We start from the raw sequence: 23,573 nt of genomic DNA, 5'->3' as shown, positions 1-23,573 counted from the left end.
TTCTAAACAATAAACCAACAAATAGTAATCTCACATTCCTAGACTACTTGCATATGTTTTATCATTAGAAACCAGCATTGTTTCCACTATCTTCCTTCTTTGAAGCTTACCTACCACCACAGAAATCAATATTCCTGACCAACTTTACTGGCCTTTCTGTGAGCTACTTGAAACAAAGTCCTATGTTAACTATCTGGAAACAAAGGAAAGCTGTGGTGTGGTCAGCTTCATGTAGTAACCTTCTAAAGAAGTGTTGTCCTATGAAAATAAGGGTGGATTAAAAGTGTGAACTACATGTGTAAGTTTAAATTTTTCTATGCCCATATTTTAAAAGGTGATCTTATTTGTAATAATATTATTTAAACCAATACATCAAAAATCTCATCATTTCAATTTGTAATCTATCTTAAAATAATATAAGGAGATATTTTACCTTATTGAATTTTGGTATGCATTTTGCATCTAGACCACATCAGAATTCAGACCAACTGAATTTTAGTTGATGAGGCTCTACCTATCACTAGTTGATGCCATATTAGACAGCCAAGCTCTAAGTCATACAATTTTGGTTCTCTAGGTATTTTATATATAATTTATATACCATAAAATTAATTCTTTAGAAATATAGTTATACATTGAACTCTTACACTTGGATCTTTGATTCATTTTAGTTCATTTACGTATATGCTATGAGGTAAGGTTGGGATCCAAATTCATTTCTTTCGCATGTGAATATTCTGTTGTTCCAGCACCATATGTTATCAGGAAAGACTATTTTTTTCACACTGGACAGCTTTGGTACCTGTTTGAATTTGGATATGGGATGTCACCCAAAAAATACTGCTCAGCCTTAAAGAAGAATGAAATTATGTCATTTTCAGGTAAATGGATGGAGTTAAAGAATATCATGAGCCAAACCCCCCAAAAAACAAAAGCTGAATGTTTTCTCTGATATGCAGATGATAATTCACAACAACTGGGGAGGTGGATAGAGAAGAAGAGAGTTACTTTATATTAGGTAGAGGGGAGTGAAGGAAGGGAAAAGGGTATGAGTGTAGGGATGATATTAGAGTGAAATAGATATTACCTCATGTACATACATATATGACTGCATGACAGATGTGATCCTACAACATGTACAACCAGAAAAATAAGAGATTACACTATATTTCTGTATGATCTATCAAAATGTATAAGTGCATTCTACTATCATGGTCAACTAATAAGAACAAGTAAAAAACATGAATTAAAAAGATATATGTTGAAAGCGTGTTCCCCAATACAACAAAATTCAGAGGTGGAACTTTAGGCAATGATTGGATCATTAGGGCTCTGACTTCGTCAGTGGATTAGTCCATTTGATGAGATAATCCATTGACACATGAATGGACCACAGGGAAATGGGACCTAGTTGGATAAAGTAGGTCACTAGGGGATGCCCTGGAAGGGTTTATCTTGGCCCTGGCCTCATCCTCTCTGCTTCTCTTTCTATTTCCCTCCACCTCTGGCTGCCATAAGCTAAGCGGCTTTCCTTCACCATACCCTTCCACCATGATGTTTCAGGCATAGAGTCAGCTGATCATAGATGGAATGCTCTAAAACTTTGAGCCAAAATAAATCTTTCCTCTTCTAAGTTGCTCTTGTCAGGTATTTTGATCATAGTGGCAAAAAACTGACTAATATAATACCCTATCATCAATCAGTAGACTACAGAATGAAACTAGACCCCGATCTCTCACCAGTTACAAAAATTAACTCAAAATGGATTAATGACTTAAATGTAAGGCCTGAAAATATAAAACTCCCAAAAGAAAACATGAGGAAAAGCTTCAGGGCACGGGAATAAGCAAGGAGTAGGACAGTACCACAAAAGCGCAAGAAACAAAAGCAATAATAGACAAATGGGATTGCATCAAACTAAAAAAAAAGTCTGCACAGTGAAGAAACAATCAACAGAGTGAAGCAACACCTACAAAATGAGAGAAAATATCTGTAAACTGCCCATCTGACAAGGGGTTAATATCCACAGTATGTAAGGAACTCCAATAACTTAAGAGCAAAAAAGCTAATTACCTGATTAAAAATGGGCAAAAGAATCAAAAGGAAATTTCTGAAAAGAAGATAATCCAAATGACCAACAAATATATGAAATTAATGCTTAATATCATTAGCATTGGAGAAATGAGATATCACCTCACTCCAATAAAAATGGCTATTAAAAAAAAGACAAAAAATAACAAGTGCTGATGAGGATGTGGAGAAAGGGAACACATGCACACTGTTGGTGGGAATGTAAATTAATACAGGCATTATGGAAAACAATATGGAAGCTTTTCAAAATATTACCAGTAGAACTATCTTATAATCCAGCAATCCCACTACTTGGTATATATGCAAAGGAAATGAAGATAGTATGTCAAAGAAACATTTGCACATCCATGTTTATTATTATAGCATTATTGACAATAATCAAGATGAGAAACAACCTGTACTCATTTTCAAACAAGTGAGTAAAGAAATTTACACACATACACGCACACGCATACACACATGTGATATTTTATGGAAGTAAAAAATTGAAACCCTGCCATTTAAGAGGACATTGATTAACCTGGAGGGTATTATGCTATGTGAAATAAGCCAGACACAGGAAGAAAAATACTGCATGATCTCACTTACATGCAAAATCTAAACAATTCAAATTCTAGAAGCACAAAGTAAAATGGTGATTACTTGGAGTTGGGAAAGGGTATGGAGATATTGGCAAAAGAATATGAAGTTTAATTTATGTAGGATGAATAAGTTGTAATGATGTAATATACATCACAGTGACTAGAGTTCATACTGTATTTTGTACTTGATGCTAAGGGAGTAGATCTTAAGAGTTCTCACCATAAAAAATGTAATTATGTACAGAGATGTATATGTAATTAGCTTGCATTGCAATCAGTTCAACATGTATATGTATATTAGGACATCACATTGTATACCTTACATATATGTGATTTTATATAAAATAAAATTAAAAAGACCATTTCCCTATCCCGGTCATTCTATAACAGAAAACATCCATAGAAGCACTGCCCATGACACCCAGAAGTAGTATACACACGTTTGCCTTTCGAATTCCAATTTTTAATGGGGACTAGTCATTTGACCTGTTATGACAGCTTTAATCTGAAGATCAGAGTTTGAAGTATTTCTGTTCATATGTCACCTGCAAAAATATCTACAAATCATGAAAAGAGTCTAAGTTGGTCACTATAGGAATTGCTATATAATTATTGAACAGAAAAATGCAGAATAACTCATGGAAATCCAATTTTACTAGACTTTATTGAATATATTGTAAAATTACAAAAGAAACAAGAAGTGCTGATCCATCTGATATCTGTGTCAGAACCTCCGTAGTTACATGATTCCAACTCAAGATATCTCAGGTATGATTTACCAAGTTTAAAATTTTCATTTTTCAGTTTCCACCACCTGTGAACAAACACAATTGAAAACAATTTATCATCAAGACTGTGACCTTACCTGAGTACTATGCTCATTGCCACATGGGCGGCCAACTGAAGACACATCGAATGTGGGTCTTCTTAGGAAAAAGAGGTACCCAATGAGTCCCTGGGATTTTGCTCTTTCTGACCTTGTTGCAAAAACTGAAAATTTTGTCCAAAGGGAAGACAACTGATTTAGCCCACAGCCTTCATTAAAAAATTATAGGCACAAGTAGACATGGTTTAGTGACTGTCCACAAGGTGACTACATAAATTCAAATGATGCTAGAGAAAGGAAAATCTACCAAGCTGAGGGTGGGGGATGCAGAGGATATATACAATGGAGAAAATATACCTCTTCTGTCTCTTCTGAGTGGCATTTCAGATACTACTGTCTCTGACAAAACTTCAGAAATTTGTAGTTTCATTATACATGCACAACTCCTGGTCATTGCATCTTACTTGAAATTTTCTTCTTACACATATGGTGTGTTTCACATATTCCAAACCTTTTAATTTCCATATTTCCTATGAAATTTGTATTTCAGGGAATCCCAAAGGTGAACTGAAAGGGTCTCTTTATGGTAATACCATCCTCTTATATGTAGTGTAGCCCATGATAATAATCAGATACTCTCCAAGCAGTCTCCATGTATTCTTCACCATGCTCCTCTCTTACCCTTCCTTACCTATCCCTAGCAAAACCCCTGAATATTTCTTTTTTATCTCTGGGCCCCAGGAGCTATTGTTTTCTCCTCTGGAATTCTGGAACTGTGTCCTAACAACTACCTTATTTACACTCACTGGTGACTACATCAATCAGAGAGACTTAAACATATTACAGCCCTTGTATACAATAACTTGAATACTCTCTCATTTTGCTTTCCTCATTATCTTGCCAGTACTCCATGTGGGGGTGGGCCCATAGGGTTATCCATCCCAGGTCACCTTAGGTCCACTTGTATTTCAGAATGCTGGAAAGCACCTTCTGCAGACTTGTGAGAGGAATGTTTGCTATGACAAAATACAGTTAAGGAGGTACATGCACTTTTGACATCTAATGGTGAAGATTCATAAACTTTTAAATGGGACTTTTGTGTTCCAATTTAGTTAAAATCCCAAAGCCGAAGGTAGTAAAAGTGAACTACTGCTACACATGCACACACTCTTTCTTAAAAAAAAAAAAAAAAGCATCAAACAACTGCTAGACACCTGCTCCAAGGCCTTCTAAGAGTTATTTAAACTGCTCCTGTGAACCTCACCCTGCTCCCACCCCAGTTGAGCTACATTGGAGAAATATGTTCAATTAAATTAATTCAGAGGTGTTGTGAGTGATAGGGAAATTGATCCCCCCCACCACCATGGTCTGGATACAGCCTTGGGATAAGAAAAAAATGGAAAGAAAGAAGTAGACTGGTAACAAAAACAAAGGCCATGCATTCTTATTCTTAATACTGTGGATACTGTGGATACTGTGGGGACATCTCATGACCCCAGAAAGGAAATGGCTATGGGCTATGTCCCCAGTATACCATCACAAGAAGCCTCATACAGTTCTAACTATGAAATAGAAACAATAGAAAGATTACCATGTCCCAAGCAGACACTGATGAGTAGCTCTCTTCTGGGTCTTATGAGTCACCAATAGGGATGGTAGCAACAAGACAAGTAGCAACTTATGTGAACTGATAGATAAGAACCAGATGGCCCCACCTTTCTCACTCCCCTATGCCTTGGCACTGTGTAAGACTTGCTTGAAGGAGTGTCAACTATTCAGACTGATTAATGAGTAGGGAGAGGCTCAATAAAGACAACAAAAAATGTAATGGAGTAGATGAGGAAGGGAATAGTGTAGCAGGGACTTTAGGCACCATTTGAGAACTACCAGGAGAATTCATGGGGCTGGAAAGACTACTTTACTAGGATCTAAGGATTATTCTGGGAAAAACTAATATGAGAAGAATTAAGGTGAATGAATTTGATTCTATGCAAATCGACCAGTGTATGACTGAAGGGAGGCAGAATTTTAATATGCTGTATGTCAGATTATATTTTAGGCTGGACCTTGGGGACAAGTCTGAATCCTTTAGCAAGGAGGCTACAGCAAACATAGTATCTCCCTAGGACACTGAAAGCAAAGAATCAGCAGCACTGGTGCCAATAGCTTTGGTGCAGGATCCGTACTCCAAGTGCAGGTCTCTGCAGTATCTTCACAAAGAGGAATTCAGCATGTATAAAATTGCCTTGACCCAACAAAGAGTTTAAACATTAGTGTTCTCCATGAAAGCATCAGAATCCCGAAGCCATCCGTGAACAACAGCAAAAAGCCTCCTTAAGTAAATAGTGACAGAAATTGCCTGACACTTTTTAGGAGATTGCTGCAAGGGCTACAAACCGGGTAAACTACTCATATTAAGAATATTTGTGGGGCTGGGAAGATAGCTCTGTTGGTAAAGTGCTTGCCTTACAAGCACAAGGCCCTGGGTTCAATCCCCAGCACCGCAAAAAAAAAAAAAAAAAAAAAAGAAAGAATATTTGTGGCCTGGCATTGATGACGAATGTCTGTAACCCTAGAAGCTCAGAAGGCTGAGGCAGGAAGATTGCAAGTTCAAAGCCAGTCTCAGCAACTTAGCAAGACCCTCAGCAACTAATAAAACATAAAAAGGACTGGGAATGTGGCTCAGTGATTAAGTGCCTCTGGGTTCAATCCCCAGTACCAGAAAAAAAAAAAAAATAGAAGATCCTATTTGCAACAATAAAAAATGTAGAAAAGGACGGGGGATCCTATTTAGCTAATCCCAGTTCATTCCAGCTACATTTCATCACTGTAGTCAAGGCAAGCAAGAAATGGGGCACTGACTGGAGAATTGCAAGAAAGCAGACCAAGAAAGAATGGACCTTGTAGTAACAGGAAGAGCAAGGAAGCAGTGGGTGGCTAAAAGTGGTAAAACTTCACAGAAGATTGTAAAGTCAACTGAAGAATTTTTTTCAGATTCGTGGATGGAATTTGTGAATGCCACTGCTATTCAGAGAAAAATCACGTGGAGATAAACACTTTTTCTGGGATAATCATCAGTTTTTTTCTTAACTGCTTAGATTGCACTCAGTGTAACAGGAACATAGGGGAAATTGTTAAAAATGTTACGGAATGAATCGAACATCATTACTCTATGTAAATGTATGAATATGCAAATGGTATGCTGTTACTCCATGTACAAACAGAAAAAACATGTATCCCATTTGTTTACAATAAAAATAAATTAAAAAATAAAAAATAAAAAAAACTTAATCCATAAACATTGATCATGTCAGATCTGATGATATTAAAGCAGAACTCTGGGAAACTTGAGAAGAAAAAGAAATTTGAATGAGGGGCACTTTCACCACTCTTGTGAGCAGAGACTAATTAAATGACATAATATTTTAAAATTGCAATTTTGTTTAGTATTGCCATCAGCTAAATGTTAATGTAGAAAATACTGAAGGAGTCCCAGTTCAATCTTTGCTCGTTTTTTAAGCAAGTAGTACCTTCAGTTCCACAGGCTTAAATTTAGCCAAAATAATGTTTTAGAGACATCTGAAACCTGCCAACACTGCCAACATGACTGATAAAAGAGTTTCCAATTAAAGGGACTTTGCTGACTGGTAAAATATAGATATGAATTTTTTTCAAACTAAATTTGGGACAGATGGTCTATCAAGATTTTCTTTTCTGATTTGTTAATTTACTATGAACATTCTTAACAATGAATAAGAATTAAGCCATCTTTAGTCATACATCCACATTTCCTGTATTTAAAATAAAATAGTAAAAAAAATGTAACTATTCCGGAAACATCTAAATGCATTTTTTACTTATTTGTACAATTAATATGTTGACAACTGTTTCAACTATTTAATCTCAATTCGGCCTTCAATACTGCTTGGCAATTCCTCATGCATTCATACATTAGCACACCTGATCAGCTATTCAAAATTGTTTTATTTTTCATAGACTTTCAATCCCTGAAGGGGAAAATCAAAAGAAAGACAAAGAATAATTTCAAAAAAGTAGGATTCATGAAGAAAAAATCCCTGAAATAAAATTTAAAACTGCATGTTAAAGAGGAAATTGACCTAGGAAGTCAACTAATACAGAAACATATTCCAGTAAAAGTACTGGACTTTAAGGGGAAATTTTTCAGGAAAAGACTCTAATTACCAGGCATGGTGGCATATGCCTGTACTCCCAGAAGCTCCGAAGGCAGGAGAATTGCAAGGTCAGAGCCAGCCTTTGCACCTTAGTGAGGCCCTAAGAAACTTAGCAAGATCCTGTCTCAAAATAAAAAATAAAAAAGTCTGGGGAGGTGGCTTAGTTGCTAAGCATCCCTGGGTTAAATCCATTGTACCAAAAACAGAGGGGACATAATTACTTATAAAAGGGAGAAAATCAACTTACCATCGGGCTTTGACAAAATTCTAATAGCATATTTAATATACTCAAGGAAAGAAAATATGAGCCAAAGATTTTATACTCAGATTGATTTTCAAATTTAAATGTCATAGGCAAATTTATTAACATGAGAGCTCCAGAAACATTGTTCTCTCAAGTTCTTTCTTATTTTAAAGAATGAGCTTCTGAACAACCAGAAACCTCTAGAGAGACATCATCAACCTAAAGACTGATAGCATTGATCATTAATGTCAGCTAATGTAACAGAAAAAAGATGCAACTGAACATTACATACCTTTTAGAGGTATCTTTAGAACACACCACCACCTGTGAAGCCAAAAGAAAAAACAATCAATGCAAATCTGATTGAACTGTGGAACCAAATATCAATTTACAGCAAATGCAGGACACAGCAATATATTAAATAACAACAAGAGATGCCATTGAACAAAATCAAGAGTGTGGCCAAGATACCATTTCTTCAACATAAATTACAAGGAATAAAAAAGAGGGAAGGATTCTCTAGATTAAAATGAGACTTATGAAGGGGTAAAGCATAAGCTATTGCTTAGGAATGAAATTTTAACTGATAACACTACAAAGAAAATAAAGAAGTGATTGTCATTAAAGGTCAGTACCATTAGTTTTGAAGAGTTGGAAGGACTTGTGATTAAGATGGGTGGATGGCAAGATTCTATTTTTTTAACCTAGCTGTGCTTATAAGGGTGTTTCCTTTGTCTTATGGGGTTTCCAATTTCTATTAGATTTTACAATTAAAAAGCACCTTTATAATGCTATGTGTTATTGCACATTGGTTGTCTTTTAAATTTTTAGCAGTGATATCCAGTTCAATTATACATAATTTTGTAGCCTGGACATAGTTGGGCAGGTCTAGAATAATCTAGTTGCTTAAGGAAAAAATAGGTCAACTCAAGGACTATACAGAACTCTACAGAAGAGAGAAAGAGAGAATGGAAGGAAGGAAAGAAGAAGAAAAGCACATTCTATTGCTCTTGTTTACAAGAAATCTCATCACTGTTATTAATCCTATTGTAAGCAGAGTTTGCTAGTGCTTTCAAAAAATAAATAACAGAAAACTGTTTAAGAAAACATTATGCATAAAAACTTAGCCAAATGCAGCCAGTTAACACCATTTCCTATAGGAGACCAAAGTCATCAAAAGCCCTACCTAGAAAACTCCTAATATCATCAGACATAGTGGCACACACTCTAATCCCAGAAACTTGGGGGACTGAGATAGGAATATCACAAGTTTGAGGCTAGCCTCAGCAATTTACTAAGAACTCATCACAAAAAATAAATAGGGCTGAGGATGTAGTTCAGAGGTAGAGCACCCTGGGGTTCAATCCCCAGAATAAGGGGAAAAAAGAAAGAAAAGAAAAGGAAGTTCCTAGTATCTTGCTAAAGTTTGTTTCCAATCTTATAGTTGCCCTTATACAACCGGTTATTGCCAGGGCTTAAAGAAGATCAAAGTCAACAAAATCAAAAACTCTGTCTGAAAATTTCATATCTTACTAACCTTTAAGTTTGTGATATTACAGCAATACTTTAAAGTTCAATCCATAAGAATAAAGGAAAGAGAATTGACATTGAAGTGAGATTTAAGGTTGCCCTATCTATACCTTTAATCAAATCTCTTAAAACTTTAAATCTGTCCCTCAGAAGATGAGAGTGATATCAACATTTTCTTCAGGGTCTGGATCTCTGAGTCTCTAACACATTGATTTTGAGTAGTTCTATCTTTCTATGGAGTTAGAAGATAAAGTTTAAATACTCTTTACAATGAGTTAACTGTAGATGAAAAATACTCTAAGAGGAACAAGTCAAGATATATGAGCACTTTAAGACAAACTTCCAAATATAAGTTTTAGTCAAACATACAATCACTGGTATTCCAAAGAGCTACTATTCCTAAGAATATTTTTTGCTAGCATAGTTGTGAAGATACAATGATATATTGTTCTGCAAAGAACTGGAAAACATTTGACTTACTTTAAAATGAAATGCACAACCTGGAAGTATGTTTTTTTAAAAGTGTGCTAAACTAGAATTTCATTTGTAATAAATTTCCAAGCCATCTTTTAGCCATGTTCTTAAGAAGGCATCTCTGGAAATAATGCCTGTACTCAAAATATGATTAGCATTGTGATTTCTGGAAAAGCATTGGATGCAAAAAATTCTTAATAGGAAAAAAATTCTTTATTGAAAATTCTTACTAATAGCTAATTGACATGATTGGTGTTCCAAATCTACCCTCCTATCACCATGAGAAAAGCCTAGAGCGCACAGAATACCTAAACCCACTCTGAATTCTCTCCTTTAGTGCATTGCAACTGCCATCTCACTGGCAAGTACTCCTCTGAACAATGAAGTGCAATTCCTAACTCCATCTAGAAACTCACTAAGATCATTGGAATAAGTTCATCTTACTTTTTGATGTATTGCCCATCTGGAGAAAGGCTTCAGTTTTCAATTCAACCTCCAATCTTTTGTTGCTGCTTTCATCTAGGGGTGGGAGTGGGGCTTCCAGAATTGACAGGCATTTCTCTCTCAAGTCCAGCAGTCCAGCCTTCAAGATCTCTGACTGTATGTGGCTAACCTGGAAGATCATGTTTGGCAGGCCATTATCCTCACATGCTGCCATCCACTTCAAGATAAGCGGATGAGGACATATGGGGGGGTAGGAGGGGTTAGTGTTAGGGTTAGGGTTAGGTTTAGGGTTAGGGATAAGGAGGGTGGTAAGAATGGAGGAAGAAAGGACTGTATAGAGGGAAAAGAGGGGTGGGAGGGGAGGGGGTAAGGGAAAAAAATAACAGAATGAATCAAACAACATTGCCCTATGTAAATTTATGATTTTTAATTAAAATAAAAAAATGAAGAGAACCAAAAAGTATACCATATCAGTTATGTAAATGGTAATACAACAATCAGCCATGCAAATTGTGAAACCTAAAAAAAAAAAAAAAAAAAAAAATAAGACCAGATTGACTGTTCCTGACTACCCGGAATCTCCTTCCCTCCCCTCAGCTGCTCACTTTGCTTTCCGCCCCCCCCCCCCCCCCCCCCCCCCCGTAAGCTGCTCTGGATTCCCTGACTATAAATCCACCTTCCTTTCCACTAACAAAACAGATCGCTCTCTACTGTAGTCAGAATTTCCTATCAACTGACAGGTTTCTTGTCTGCTCCCCACTGTAAATGCAGCTTCCTGCCCACTTTTTTTTTCCACTCTGACCCATAAAAACAGGTCACTGCCACCCTTCTAGAGTACCACACCCACTCTGAGATAAGACTTCCGCCTCTTGTGTCTATTATAGCTCACATCCATCCTGCCCCAGTATTTTCCTCATAGTAGGAAACCCTCTTATAGTCTTAACCTGGTTTGAACTTTGGGACAAAAAAGCAATGCCAGCCACTCAGCATAATTTTTTCAAGAAATCTCTGGTATATATTGCAGCTTATGTTGCTATGTATCTGGAGATGGCTTTTGTTTTCCTCTTTCTTCAGATAAGTATTCGCTTATGTGGATCAGCAACACAAATACCTAGCCTAGAAAACAAACATCAGGGTAATTATTTTGGGATGAGAACTTTTCCCCTTTTTCTTTCAAATTAGCATTTATTTACATTGATCATACCCCACAACTAACTTGCCCAGGATCCTATATCACTAGAAATAATTTTGGCAATGACTCTGTCCCCCTTCTCCTTCAGATCAACATTTACTTCTAAAGATTAGACAACAAAAATAACTAGTCTAGAAACAAGCATCACTTCATGTCATTTTAGATGTGACTTTTTCCTCCTTTTCTTCTTCAGATAAGGAATTGCTTATGTGAGGTAGACCCCAACTAATTTGTCCAGAATCCAGTATCACTGGGATTCATTTTGGTGGGTTTCCCCTCCTTCCAATAAGCATTTACTGCTATGAATCAGACAACTAGTCGAGAAACAAACTTTGCCCGATGTAATTTTGGCAAAGACTTTTTAATCCCCTCATCTTTTAAATAAACATTCAGTTATATTAGCCAGACCCCACAGCTCTCTCCTCCAGGATCAAATATCACTGGAATTAATTTCAGTGCTCACCTAGAGCCTACATCTTCCTCTGAGCTTTGGGTTTTTGTCAGTTTATTTGCCCAATCTCAACCTCAAGCCTGTTCTTTTTCCTAGTTTCATTCCCAGTATAAGCATTGATGGTGTTTTTGTCAAACAAAAATGGGATGCACGTTATGATGATATAAGGACTTACAACCTTGGGAGTTAAGGCTACCTTGGGGAATCTGGGGCTTTTAGTTTCTAGGAAATAGGTTTAGAATAGATTTTTTAAGAGACCTAAAATTCAGTTCACCAAAATGAACATACCTTAACCAGCTAGACTTTATTTGTGCCAATATTAGGTGCCAGCTAGGCTTTATTAGGTGGTCAATACTGTTTATTTGTGCCCTACTGGGTCAGACCTTCCATGGTCCCTTTCCTCAAGAGGACAGCAGAGATCACTCCAGCTCTAAAGTGTTATAAAGAACACAGAGTTTTTAAATGTGAATATGCATAAAAGGTGACATACAGGGACTGTGATGACTGAAATATAACAAGTAAAAATGCTCTTATAAAGATATATGAATTTGTTCATACACACAACAGATAACCAATAAATATTGTAAATATTTTCAAATAATGTCTCACACAAACACAGCAATGAATGACAAGAACTATGAATTAGTAATGGAGAAACCCAGGACCCCAAACATTACCATTCCCTAGCTGTGTCACCTTAACACAATATAAGATGCTTGAAGCAGGTTATCTAAAAATCTTTTGTCACTTCAACAAAGAACCAAAGCCTACATCTTGCCATTTTTAGGATCCTAAAGAAAGAAGAATAGCAATAATTTGGAGCAAAAAAATTCTTTCTTGACTTATCTGCTCTCTTCAGGCCTAGGTGTCTAGAAATATATTAAAGAAATCTCAAAGGAGAAACTCTTTCCTCCAAGAAAAAGAAAAATGCTGTGGGTTTATGCTGTTTTCTTTACTCAGATATGTGTTCCCTTTACTCCAAGGTACCCAAAACAAGGTTTGGACATTTTTCTTTCATCCAGAACCTAATGTGAATGTGGTGATAAATGTTCAACAGCTTATTTTCTGGGGTGTGTGGAGAACAGGTCTTGACTTGTAGCATTTATATTTTTCCATGGTGTAAAAATCTCCCACTGTGGCTGATTTTAACCCAACAAAAGTGATATTGCTGAATATGAAGTTGGGAAGAGACAAAGAATTAGCTCTTCAGTAAACAGATGGAACCAGAGACTATCATGCTGAGTAAAACAAGTCAATTCCAAAAAAATCAAGTCAAATATTCTCTCTGATAGGTGGATACTAACACACAATAAGGTGGGGAGAAGAAGAATAGAAGTTCAGTGGAGTAGGCAAAGGGGAATGAAGGTAAGGGAGGGGAGATAGGAATAGGAAAGACAGTGTAATGAATCAGACATCACTTTCCTATGTTCATATATGAATACACAACCAGTGTAACTCCACATCATGTACAACCACAAATTTGGGGTCCTAATTAGAATAAGATATATTCCATCCTTGTATAAATATATCAAAATAGATTCCGCTGTCATGTATAACTAAAAAGAACAAATAAAAATAAAAAAGAATTATCCTCATCATGGATAATAAACTTTAAAAATGCCTAAGAATAAAAAAGAAGAATTATCTCTTGGTTTGAAAGCTTTTTCAAGTTTTGAAAAATCATAATAGAAAGAAGATCAATAGAGTAGAGGAAGGGGATCAGAGGGAGAGAGGAGGGTAGAGACAGAGGAAGTATTGGGGATTGAAATGGAATAAAGTATGTTACATGCATTTATGAATATGTCAAAATTAACCACACAATCATGTAAAACCATAATGCACTAATAAAAACATAAAAATGAATTCACTGTTAGGAAGTGATATGACTTGACTTCAGATCTCTGACCAAAAATGTAATCCATTCAAAGAGTAAATAAACTTCAAAAGATAATAAGCAATAGCTTCCAGTTATGAAGAGTTATCATAAAAGGTGATGTTTACTCATTTTCTATTTCAGTGGTATACAAAATAAGTGAAGAAATCTATTGCAGGAAGATGAATATAGAACACAGGAATTAGAGGCAGTCAATTTGGATCCAAATCTTGGTTTGGTCATTACTAACTTGAGCAAGTCAATGTTTCAGAACTTTAAAATTCTCATCTAGAGTAAGATAATATGGTAGTACTTGTAGAGTTTTAACCATGTCTGGCATACTCAATAAAATGTTAGCTCTTGCCCTCATCACCATCATCTGTAAAATTGTTATTAACAACCAGCACACTTTCCTCACATAGGTTTTGAAAATTGAAATAGTAAAATAGTGAAATGTGCAAGTAATTTGTAATTATAAACACTATTCCCATCTGAGATAATGTTTCCATGATCATTTGCTGACCTCAGAGATATAAGAAAATGAAGGAGTTCCTAAAGGAAATGTATGCTACCTTTCTCTAGAAAGCTTTGAAAATAAGAAAGTTTCATTCTATATGAAAGGTACTATCATAGTCCCAGTCACATCACAGGAGAACTTGTTAGACTTTAGAGATCATGTGATCCAACCCCCTCATGTAATAGATGTGAAAATCTTTGTTGAAAAGTTTAAGTAACTTAACTCAGGAAGTTAGCAGCAGGGCAAGGACTAGTATTCAGGTCATTTGATTCATGCCATTCTTTCCACCAAGGACCCATCAATATTGGAGCCTACAGTCACTTGCATCTTCTGCTGTCTAGCTGTACAGGGAGGGGTGAAAAGATGACAGAAAGTTCTTAAGCACACTCCTGATATCAGAGGCTAGTTTATGTTTTGACATGGACTATATACTTAATTCAATAAGAGAGTTTAGGATTCACTCTCATGATTATTTTCTTAGAAGGCAGAGAAACTAAGAGATGCATAGTAATATAAGTTCTGTTTTTAGTTTTTGTGGGCTCACTTTTTACTTAGCCTTATCAGATGCAAGAGCAAAGGCCTACCTGGACTACTGGAACCCAAAATGTAACATCCTGAAAAAAAATCCCATCACCCCATCACCTCCCTGGAATTCAGTTTCTCTGTAAAGATAGATGGTTTGATTATTCAATTTTCAGTTTAGTGAAGATTTGTTGAGTGTTTATTATATGGCAAATATTGTGCTGGCCTCTGGAGATAAAAAAAAGGAAACCCCTATTCCTGTTAAGTTGAAGAGTCTAGTAAAAGAAACAGACACATAAATTATACTAAGAATGTAATCATATCATTTGTGCAATAATAAAGATATGTACTCAATGCCACAGAGGAGAACCCAACCATTTGGTAATGAGGAAAGCTTCAAATAGCAGGTATTATTTTAACTAAGTCTTGAAGGATGTGTAGGAGCTTAATAGGTGATGAATTTGAAATAGAGCATTCCAGGCAGTGACAGCATTCACAAAGTTAGAGAAGCATAAAAGTGCCAGTTAGGTTTGGGTAACATTAAAAAAAAAATGGAATTATCAAAATTGAGAGTGTCTTGTAATGATAATAGTTAACATTTATTGAGGACTTCACAAGAACCAGGAGCTGTAATCCATATAAAAACTATTAATGAGATCCTTTGCTTTCTTTTTTCTTTTTTTCAAAAGCTTTATTGAGGCGAAATTGAAGTACAATAAAATGTACATTATTTGAATTATGCAATTTGATCAGTTTTGACATGTTTTGACACGCATGTAACCAATATAATCAATATAAAACATTTCCATTACATTTTTTTAAAAATTGAAATCATGCAGATTGTGTTTCCTGCATGATTTATTACATTAGAAATCAACAATCTTAAGATATATAGAACCCTACTCCCACATGTCAACTACTTCAAAATGAAATGGCACACCTATAAATATCTCACAGGTCAAGGAAGAAAGCACAAGAAAAGTAAATAAAAAGTGCTTTGAACTAAATGATAACAAAAGCTTAAAATAGCAGAATCTCTGGGATGAAACAGTACTCAGATGAACATTTATAACAAATTACTTGTATCAGAAAGAAGCTAGATTAACAATCAAATTATTTTCAAATTGTAGGAAGGAAAAATAATAGTAGGAGCAGATATGTATAAAATAGAGGAGAAATAACACAACTAAAATTTGATAAAAATGAAACAAGTCTAATCAAGAAAAAGCAAGAACACAAAAATTAATATCAATGGAAAAGGAGCTATCAAAATAACCCCCAGATGCTAACTTTGTTTTCTTTTAAATCTGATATGTATTACATCTCAATTCAAACAGGCCACATTTCAGATGCTCAAAAGTCACTTGTGGCTAGTGATTGCTGTATTGAATAATCCAACCTGAGGGATACTTTTTGTTGTTTTCTATGTTTAAAAGGTTTTGTTATTATTGTTTTGTTTTGTGTTTTGATAATATCACAGTTCATGCAATCATCCAAGGTAATTTTCTGTGGACTCTGAAAACTCAGAGACTCCCTAACCAACCTGTCATGTAGTCTTTAAATTTACTATACAGTGGTACAAGCCTATAACCCCAGCTGTTTGGGAGGCAGAGGTAGGAGGATCATAAGTACACAGCCAACCTCAGCAACTTAGTGAGGCCCTAAGCAACTCAGCAAGACCCTGTCTCAAAACAAAACAAAAAAATGGCTGGGAACGTTGGGCTCAGTGGTTAAACACATCTGGGTTCAATCCCTGGTATCAAAAAAAAAAAAAAAAAAACAACACACCTTATGTCAGGCCAATTAACCTTCCTCTGAGGAGCTCTTGCATTCTTGGCCTTGTCTAGTAGGCAAGTGAATATGCATATTTGGGGCTCAGAATAAACTTAATAGCAGAAGATACACCTGATGACTTATTTGCCAGTGCATAGTGGTCATTGAAACCATAGCAATGGATCCAGCCAGCCAGAGGAAGTGTGTATACATAGCAGAATGAGAAGACAAGAGGGTTGAGAGGCCCGTAGAAGGACCCACACTTATGGAGAGAGCAAAGGGAAAGAAATGGTCAAAAATTAGGAGAAGAACCACAGAGAGAGTGGTCTTAGGAATCCGGGAAGAAGAATTTCAAAAGATAGGGCAACCATATGGACCACTGTAGAGAGGTCATGATGATTAGGAAATCTGTCAGCTGTTTCATTATGCAATTCCATGATCAGTTAACTAATGCATTTTCAAAGATAATATTAAAATGTTTAATGGAAAGAAAATAAGGATGGTAGAGCCTACTTTAAATTGCCTACATTAAACATTTCATTTTAGGTAAAAGCTCCCTCTTGTGTCCAGAAGGGGGATTTTCTTGATGGTTGGCATAAAGCCTTCAAGAACAGCCTCTGTGGATCTTTTTTTCCCAATATTCTTCTGTAGTATTCATTTTTGCTAGTAAACGTGTATTAACTTCATAAATAAACAGAAATATCATAATAAAAAACAAAAATCACAAGATAATTTTTTTTGTTTGTTTTAGACCCAGGGTTGCTATAGAAAGATAGTCATCATGTGAACACGAAAATTTCCATTGAGTATTCTTGAACTTTCCGAAAGGGGTACAAAGAGTCCACTGAGATTCAATAACTGCTGGGAAAGACTGACATGTTTAACAAACAATTCAGGTGGTTCTGATTCATTACAGAGTTTGCAAACTATCTGCCTGTGACCCCAAGCTGCATCTTCACCAAAAAGAGAATAAGAGAAAAACCCTCCTTTTAAGGGACTTGGGACATCTGTAAGGCTCATTAGTTGAGACATGGGGAGAAGGATAGCAGTGGAAAGTACTAGAAATAGAGTTTCTAGCCTGATTTGTTCCACTACCAGAGGATCTGAGGAATTCAGAAAAGAACAGTGTCCTAGACAGCTGGAGACCTAGGGGCTAGCATCCCAGCTCTGCTTCTACATGGCTCTGTGTGGGTGTGGGTGTGTGTGAACTTGAACAAGCTCTTCCTTCTCTGGACCTCAGATTTTCCTTGGGGGTGATCCCTTTATTCCATGATCTAAAAGTCACACCATGAAAGAGGCAACACTATAAGCAAGGGATGTTTCCCATTCTCTCATCTTACTGGTTTTCAATGCTACTATTCCCAGGAAAGTCCAAGACTATGATGCCTCCCATCCTAAACTACTGAGGACCCTCTACTTTTGCACTACATCAGTCAGTTTTTCATCACTACAACAAAATACTTGACATAGGCTAACCTATTTATAAAGAACTAGGTTTGCCAAGCATGGTAATGTGTGCCTATAATCCCAGCTAGTTGGGTGGCTGAAACAAGAAGATTGGAAGTTCAAGGCCAGACTAGGCAATTTAGGAAGACACTATTTCAAAATAAAAATAAGAGGTTTATTTAACTCACTCTTTTGAAGGTTTCACCTTCAAGATCAGGTGGTCCCAATGGTTCAGCTTGTGCTAGGGGCAGCAGATGGCACTGCATTACGGTAGGAATGCATACGGGACAAATGATCACTTCTCAAACCAGGAATCAGAGAAAGTGGGAAGGGCCAAACTCACTCCTTTTATAACAACCTCCTTGTGAAAACTGTCAAGGAGTTACAAGAGGACTACCTCGTGTTCCCAGTGACCTAAAGATCCCTCAACAGGTCTCACCGTTTAAAAATTTACCACCTCTCAATATTGCTATCCTGGGAACCAAGCCTCTAATCACCTGGACCCTTGGGGTACATCTAAATCATATCTAATCCATAAAAAGCAAGCTGTGTATGGAGTTTTATTTGGCCATAAAGAATGAATTTGTCATTCACAGGAAAATGGATTGAACTTGAAAACCTGATAAACGAAATAAGCTAAACTCTGAAAGTCAAGGGTCATGTGTTTTCTCTCATATGAGGAAGCTGGAAAGGAAAAGGGGAAACAAGACAGGGGATACCATGAAAATAGAAGGGAGACCAGTAGAGTAGAGGAAAGGGATTGGGGCAGGGAGGAATGGAGAGAAAGGGAAGGAACTGGGAAGCAATATTGATCAAATCACATTGTTATATCATGCGCATGTACAAAGGTGTAGCAAATATCACTATTGTGTATAATTATAATGCACCAATAAAAGTTACGGAAATAAAAGCAACCTGTGCAAACCAGAAGCAACTTAGACCAACTTCTCCCCTACATGGTGAAGCATATGTATATGTTCAACAGGGAGCAGTGAACAGCAGTCCAGTGGTTGCATTTGAAAGAAAAACGAAAGTTTGTTGTGGAGGAGGGAGTAGAGGATGGACATTTTATTGTATGCCTTTTGTTAGGTTTGGATTTTGTAACATGTACTCATTGTGTGTGTGCAAGTGTGTGTTCATATGTAAGTGTTAAGCAATAATATACTTTGCCTGTCAACTGACATCCATTTTCCTCATAGCCGAACACATTTTTGAAGAGTGACTACTTTAGTGAACTATTGCTAGTGCTACATAATGAAAGAACAATATATATATAGCCCAGAAGCATTGCCATCACCACAGAGGACTCAGACAAAAGATAATTAGGAAAAAAAAAATATTTCTTACAAAGCATTAAAGGTCAGACATTGGATCTTGGAATGAGATCCTAGGGTGATAAAATTCCAAAGCCTGTTCTATCTCCATCATATCATATTTTTATTGACATCACAGTAGGGAATGGAAAGGTTGTGGCTCAAAGAAAGATCTCTTGTTTAATAAATTTCTGAGTGAAAAAAACTGGGAAAGCCACATGAACTGGGCGTGAAGCCTAAGGACAGTTGTTTTGGGGATTTTCTTTTTTTCCTTTCCTCGCTTCCCTGTCTTCTTTTTCTACTCTTTTCTTTCTTTAATTTTCCTTCCCTTTTCTTTTTGTTTTTGCTAAAGGGTGTAAAAAAAGGCTTTTTCCCTACTCTCATCTCTTAGAGTCAGAGATCAATAGAATGACAATAGCAACAAGAACTTTGTGCTGATGCAGGCTGATGTGTCGGGGGTGGTACCCTACAACCTAGCAAGACGATAGCAAGATCACCTTGACTAGTTAACTAAGTAAGCTCTTGACTTGGATGTGAGCAAAACTGTGGAGCAGCAAAGAATGGAGCAGCAGTTTTGAAGTAGGAGACAGCAAGATATAGATTATTGGAACATTGACATGAATTCATTTTTAATTCTGCTAACAGTGTACTTTTTAAAACGGTATGTAGGAACCAAAGCACTCTGGCCTCTACTCATGAAAAAAATCAAGGGTCACATTTGGATTGGACCTTTACCACTAATCATTGGGAAGGTAATAGGTCCATGGGGTTTAGAACACATTTGGATATTAACCATTACAAGTACAATGCCCACGCTAAAAAGCAGTCCATGTCAGTAGCAATGCAAATTTTCTCCTCCTTTTCTCTGTCCTCTCTTCTTATTTTTTCCTCCCTTACCCTCCTCTTTTCCCCCTCTCCTGTACCCTCCCCAAGGTAATCCAACCAGAGAGTCTCTGCAGAGATTTATTACAATGAAATTGAGAGAAAGCAGAGTGGTCTTGTTCTCCCCTATAAAATCCCATGCGCAGGTTGCAATTCAGCACCCACCAGGGAGTTCTCTAACTTCCCTTCTCCCTTAGGAGGGATGGGATATAAGCAGCTAGTCAGGCCTGCCTGCTGAATGAAGGCCAAGTGTGAGGGAAATGACTGAGTGCTACTCCTGTGCTGTCAAATGGAGTTTGCCTCGAGAGCCAAACCCACTAAAATGGGGTCTGGAAGCTATCAAAGTAGAAATCTGATGCATGTATGTTTTTACCCACAGTCATCCATCACCAGGGATTTTTGCATTTGAGGTATGTTGCAGAGACTCTGGCAAGCTGCTGTATATCAACTGTGGTCGTTTTTTAACATGTTGTAATAATCTAAAGGGAAACAGCCCTGGAATCTACGTACCCGTATTTTTTTTTTTTTTTCCTTTTTCTAATTTACCCTTTGGTGCCTAAAAATTAAAACAACCTAAAAAGCAAGACAAATTGTGCAATATTCTAATTTAGAAAGATCTAACTTGCAAACATGCCTGTGTGTAGGATAAGATGTGCATATTTAGGTAATAACAATGAAGTCAGGTAATGCCGCTTGAATTGTGATGTTCACCTACTGTGGGATAGGCACTGTGCTTGGTCCTTAATGTATGTTAAGACTGAGAAGAAGAAAGAACCCTCTTCCTGGATCCTATGGACTGAATGTATCCTCCCCCCAAAAAAATTCATATGCTGAATCCCTAATCCCCAATATGATGGGCACTTGGAGGTGGGACCTTTGGGGAAATAATCAGACTTAGATGAGGTCATGAGGGTAGAGTCCTAGTAATTGGATTAGCGTCCTTATAAGAAGAGACATGATAGAGATGATGTCTCTTTCTGCCATATGAGAACATAGCAAAAAGGTGTCAGTCAGAAACAGGGACCTCATCAGGAACAGAACCGACCAGCATCTTGATCTTGGACTTCCCAGTCTTGAGAGCTGTGAGAAAAAAAACTGTTGTTTAAGCCACCCAGTCTATGGTATTTATTACAGTAGCTCAAGCTAACTAAGATGCTTGGTCAAAAGGAATATAATATGTCAGAAACATTTTAGGTTAATGGGAGGAAGAAAATCAGTACAATTTTCTGAATAAATAGGCTTTCAGTTAAGAAACTTAGGAAATTTATTATGAATCTTATCTCAAAGCAATTTGCAACTACTCAGAAAAAGGTGCTATAGAGATTAGAAAACCTGCTGTCCTCGAATTTGTTAACAAAGGTTGAGTAACCCTAATCTGAACATCTGAAATCTAAAATATTCTATGATCTGAAATTTTTTTAGTGCTCACGTGATACCACAAGTGAAAAATTGCACACCTGACCTCTGACAAGTCAGTCAAAATGCAGGCACACTAAAAAATATTGAATGAAATTATCTTCAGACTATGTAAATATGGGGTATATGAAACATAGATAAATGAATTTGGTGTTCAGACTTGGGTCCCATTTTCAAATTCTAATTATGCATATGTAAATATTCCAAATTTTTTTAAAAATCCAAAATTGGAAACACTTCTGGCTTCAAGTATTTCAGATAAGGAATACTCACTCATGTATACTCACTCATGTATACTCAATTATGTAGATCAAAGAATAGTTTTAGAAAGTTCCAAGAGGAAAGATAGGGGCAGCTATGTTCGGATTTCTCATTAAATCCTACAGTTGCTAAAATATGTAGCCTAGGTTAAGTACCAAACTTTCCTGGACCCTCTGTATGTGCCCCTTGAATGCTCATAGTCCTCTGAGTTTTTATGTTTGACCCTCTTCTGTTCTCACTAAACATCTTCTCTTTAGGTGATCTCATCCTCTCTGATGACTTTTATTGTTCTCTGTATGCTGATGCTTTCTGAATCTAAACCTCCCACTTAACATCTCCCTGGACTCTGCACTCATATATCTTCACTTGGATATCCCATAACCATCTGAAACCCAACCCAACCTACATTCAGCATTTATCTTCCAGAATCTTTCATTCTGTATCTTGGTCGACAATATCAAAATTCACATATCATTCAGGCCCCAAACCTGGGAGTCCTCCTCAACTCCTTTTCCTTCAACCACCATATGAAGTCAGTTGCCAAGTTAGTAAATCCCATCACTTCTATTCCCCAATCACTTCCCTCCTATCCCTTCCCTACCTGGCCTTATTCCAGGCACTCATCATCTCTAGTGAACTGCTACAATAATCTATCAGATTTCCCTGCTTCTGGTCTGACCTCTTCTAATCCCAGCTCCTCCAATCTGACCCTCCACATTGCTACCAGTCTAATAGGTCCATCTCTACATCCAGTAGGCCCACTAACTATATTATTTCAGTGGATCTCTTCCATGTACCCAAATAAATCCAAACTCGCTTTCATGACATATGGAGATCTCCTAGATTTGTACTACCATTCTTTCTAACTCCAGCCATCTCCTACCATTCTTCTGCCTCTTACCCTTGATGCACTTTCTGCTCCAGCAGTACTGAAATACTTCTCGCACCTCCCCCATTTTATGCTGTTGCATATCTCTGTGCCTTTGCTCATGATTCCTATTATGGGAAGGATAAACTTTCTTGACCTGGAATACTCTTCATCCTTCAAGACTTAGTGACAGGGCTCCCTCTTATGGGTAACCTTTTCTGAACCTTCACCCACCTTTAGAACGATGTCCATTCTCCGTGCTTCTCTAGCACCCCATGTGTGTCTCTCTCACAGAGCATACCATATTCATATTGTATTATAACTGTTGGTTTACCTTGGGGCACTGAATCGTGAGGGAGATTAGAGGCTGCATTACAACTCCTAAGCAGGAATACACTAATACACAATATGGTCAATTGATTTCTAATGCAGGAATAAAAGAGTTTTATGTTTGAACTCCTAACTAAACATTTCTCTATTCTCACTGTTACCATGTTAGTACAGATCCTTATTATCATTCACCTGAACTTCATCCCCATACACAGCCTGAACAGAAAGTCTTTGATGATTCTCCAGAGGGCAAAGTTCAGACTCCTTCATGTGGTACACACAGACTGCAGTAATCCTTCAGGCCCACTTCCTGCTAATACCTACTCTGCCAACGTCTGTAGTCTGG

General features: G+C 36.9%; 1 protein-coding gene across 1 annotated transcript in view; it reads right to left on the bottom strand.

Annotated features, from left to right (window-relative positions):
* LHFPL1 (LHFPL tetraspan subfamily member 1) overlaps positions 1-11,001 on the bottom strand; it is a 102,122-nt gene extending 91,121 nt beyond the window's left edge. Inside the window, exons 1-3 of the mRNA XM_079124871.1 lie at positions 10,956-11,001; positions 10,384-10,552; positions 8,228-8,259 (exon numbers count right to left, since the gene is read on the bottom strand). The gene's annotated coding sequence lies outside the window, so the exon portion shown is untranslated. The remainder of the gene's footprint in view (positions 1-8,227; positions 8,260-10,383; positions 10,553-10,955) is intronic.
* Between the last annotated feature and the right edge of the window lie 12,572 nt (positions 11,002-23,573).

The sequence above is a fragment of the Sciurus vulgaris genome (genome assembly GCF_902686455.1).
Source record: "Sciurus vulgaris genome assembly, chromosome: X".
Taxonomy (NCBI): domain Eukaryota; kingdom Metazoa; phylum Chordata; class Mammalia; order Rodentia; family Sciuridae; genus Sciurus; species Sciurus vulgaris.
The sequence above is the reverse complement of the archived record's forward strand: the minus strand, read 5'-3'. Positions and strand labels throughout refer to the sequence as shown.